Source organism: Oryx dammah, unplaced genomic scaffold, assembly GCF_014754425.2.
Source record: "Oryx dammah isolate SB20612 unplaced genomic scaffold, SCBI_Odam_1.1 HiC_scaffold_28, whole genome shotgun sequence".
In the NCBI taxonomy this organism is placed as follows: domain Eukaryota; kingdom Metazoa; phylum Chordata; class Mammalia; order Artiodactyla; family Bovidae; genus Oryx; species Oryx dammah.
In genome coordinates this window covers 17,389,263-17,392,912 of record NW_024070212.1, presented here as the reverse complement: position 1 = coordinate 17,392,912, position 3,650 = coordinate 17,389,263, and the positions used below count along the sequence as shown (strand labels likewise).

The window sequence follows — 3,650 nt, the reverse complement described above, 5'->3', positions numbered from 1 at the left end:
CCTTGAAAACCCCAGGAACAGTATGAAAAGGCAAAAAGATATGACACTGATAGATGAACTCCTGAGGTCAGTAGGTGCCCGATATGCTACTAGAGATTAGTGGAGAAATAACTACATAAAGAATGAAGAGATGGAGCCAAAGCAAAAACAATGGTTAGTTGTGGATATGACTGGTGATGAAAGTAAAGCCCTATGCTGTAAAGTACAATATTGCATAGGAACCTGGAATGTTAGGACCATGAATCAAGATAAATTGGAAGTGGTCAAATAGGGGATGCCAAGAGTGAACATCAACATTTTAGAAATCAGTGAACTAAAATGGACTGGAATGGGCTAATTTAATTCAGATGACCATTATATCTACTACTGCGGGCAAGAATCCCTTAGAAGAAATGGAGTAGGCCTCATAGTGAACAAAGAGTGGGAAATGCAGTACTTGGACGCAGTCTCAAAAATGACAGATCTCTGTTCATTTTCAAGGTAAACCATTCAATATCACAGTGATCCTACTCTATGTCCCAACCACTAATGCCAGAGCTGAACAATTCTATAAAGACTTAGAAGGCCTTCTAGAACGAACACCAAATGGCATTAGGTGCTACTTTGGAAGTAAAGACCTCAAGGGAGCTGAAGGTTGTGGGAACCATCGGGCCCTGTGCATCTCTGAATGTGAAAGGACCGTGTGTATCAGAAAACGAGCTTGGTGTCGGTGGCACGAGTCAGTGGAAAATCTGTGGCCTGGATCCCACAACGACACTCGCATCTACTTTGAGATAGTCAACCAGCACAATGCCCGGATCCCGCAAGGAGGCCGAGGCTCCATCCAGTTCGTCACGCACTACGAGCACTCCAGCACCCAGCGGCGCATTGGTGTGACCACCGTTGCCCGCAATTGGGCAGATGTGCAGAGCCAGCTGAAGCACATCGAAGCGGCGTTTGACCAGGAGGCGGCTGCGATGCTGATGGCGCGGCTGGAGGTGTTCCCAGCCGAATCGCAGGAGGGTCCGAACATGCTCCGGTGGCTGGATAGACAGCTCATCCGGCCGGGTCAGAAGTTTGGACAGTATAACGAAGAAGACCTCATGTCATTTAGGTTATCAGATTCCTTCTCTCTACACCTTCAGTTCATGCTCCATCTTAGAAGGTCTCCATTCCTTCAAGTCTTCAACAACAGCTCTGACGAGTCATTGTATTATTGGCACCACTTTGCCTGGCAGGACCTCACCCAGTCCCTCATCATGATCCAGCCCATCCTGTGTTCCTGCTCCTTCCACGGGCCCCCAGAGCCTGTGTTCCTGGACAGCAGCAGCATTCTTACTGACAGAATTCCGCTCATGGACACTTTCTTCCAAACTGTCATTTATCTTAGTGAGACCATAGCCCAGTGGTGGAAAGCAGGCTACCAGGACATGCCCGAGTAGGAAAACTTCAAGCACCTCCTGCAGGGGCCCCTGGACGATGCACAGGAGACCCTGCAGGCGCGGTTCCGGGTGCCGCGATGGATTCACATGGAGCACAGGGGCAGCCAGGCTTGACTTCTTTTGTCCAAAGTGAATCTGTCTCAGACACACAATAACCTGTATGCTTGGGGACAGGAAACGGGAGCACCCATCCTCACTGATGACGTTAGCCCGCAGGTGTTCATGGACCATCTGAAGAAGCTGGCTGTCTCCACTGCTTGTTGAGCTAAGGATATGGGCAGGAAATGGAAGAAAACAGTCACTTTGTGTTCACAATTGTTTATAAAGGCTAAACATTCCTTTTACTTTGTCAGTGGATTTTAATAAATAATCAAAGGAAGTCTTTAAATTTTATTCATATTTCTTATCTGTGCCCTTTTTCTTACTCCATACAATGATAAGGTCATAAAGATTTTGGTGTTGGTAGATGTTTATATGCTTTTTGTATCCTAACTTTTAGAGTCTGTATAAAATCAGAGCTAATGTATTTTGGCAACTTGCTTACATGAAAATCATAATGATCAGAAAGGCAATAAATCTGGATGAAGAAAACAAAAAGATATCCTTTTCATCATATGGGACTGGAATATAAAATCAGGAAGCCCCTTTTTATAGTGATGCTTAAATAACCTGCCTGAGTTTGCAGAACTGGGAATTGGTGCCAGACAGTGTCCAGCTTAGAGCTGAGGTATTTCTCCCTGTCTTACTTCCTCTCACTGTGGATTTCATTGTGAATATGTCATATTTTGACTACCTTATCAGCCAACTAAACTTTGATGACTTTAGTGGGGACCTAACTTGCCCTCAGGATATTGTTTGTAGGGTTCCATTTCAGAATTACAAAACCTATGTTTTCCCCACCCTTCCCCCTCCATCAGGTTTTCTATACAAAAAGGATTTTCTCAGGCCGGATGGTCTTTTCTTAGAGTCTACCAGAACCTAGGCCTCACTTCTGGCAACTTCCATCGAAGTCTAGTTCTCCAACTTCACCCTCAGCATATACCCGGTCCTGCCACCTCACCGTGGGCAGACAACAGATGCCTTCTTTAGGACCACATGTGGAAAGAGAAGCCATTCTGAGACTTCTCCCTTCCAAAGGGATTATTATTGCTGAGTCAGTGCTCTTTGTGAGTTCTTTTGGTCGATCAGATTCAGATAAGGAGAGAGGCCAACCACCCATACCATCTGCATGGTGCCTGCCTAAAATAGCATCACTGAGATAGCAAGCATTCCTAGTCCAGACGATGGCACCAACTGGGCCTCTCCAGTGGCTCAATGGTAAAGAATCTGCCTGCTGATGCAGGGATGCAAGGTCAGTCTCCGGGTTGGGAAGATCCCCTGGAGAAGCAAACAGCAACTCACTCCAGTATTCTTGTCTGGGAAATCCCATGGACAGAGGAGCCTGGTGGGCTAGAGTCCATGAGGCTGCAAAGGGTTGGACACAACTTAGTGACTAAACAGCAGCAACAACATGGCATGATCTAAGAATGAAAAAGTCACATTAGATAGTTGGCCTGGGCTTGGCACTTTATTTTGGATCTGTATCTTTATTCCAAAAGCTCCATTTAATTTCCATGTTGGGAATTTCCCCTCCATTTCCTATACCAAAGAGAAGAGAGTACTTCCCTTCGCAGAGGTCTAGAACCCTATTGACTGAGCTTGGGAAATTAGGAACATAGCAGAGATGCTTGTGAGACTGACAGGCATTGAGTGCGTCGTTATCTTAGTTAGAGGCCAGCAATTCTCAGGGGATCTTCCTGTGGGTTAATACTTGACATACTTATGGAGGGAGGAATTGGGTCCTTGGGATGTGAGGGGAGGGTAGTCACCTGTGCCCCTTGGGAAAGATGCTATCAGCATCCTGCCTTTGGTTGGCATTGCCTGATGCCAGGTCAGAGCTGAACCTGTATAAAAGGCAGAAGCTCCTGGCAGCACCTCAGTCCACCTGCCTCCAGGGTAATCTGCTCCAGTGTTGAACCAGGTAAAGGACAGGAGGGACTCTTGGTGCTGGTGCTTTGGGCAGAGAGAAGCCCTGGGTGGAGGCTGAAGACAGTCTTGAAGGAAGACAAGGAGAAAAGTGGATTTGGCAGGGAAGTTTCTGCTGGAAAGGGGAGGGAGGATTAGGAGAAGGAAAAGGATTGGCATCTTTCTGAAGCTGCAAAAAGTTCATTTGAAATTATGGAGTTCCTA

General features: G+C 46.5%; 1 pseudogene; it reads left to right on the top strand.

Annotated features, from left to right (window-relative positions):
• The first annotated feature begins 585 nt into the window (after positions 1–585).
• On the top strand, positions 586–1,696 carry LOC120855846 (annotated as a pseudogene).
• Positions 1,697–3,650: the final 1,954 nt, after the last annotated feature.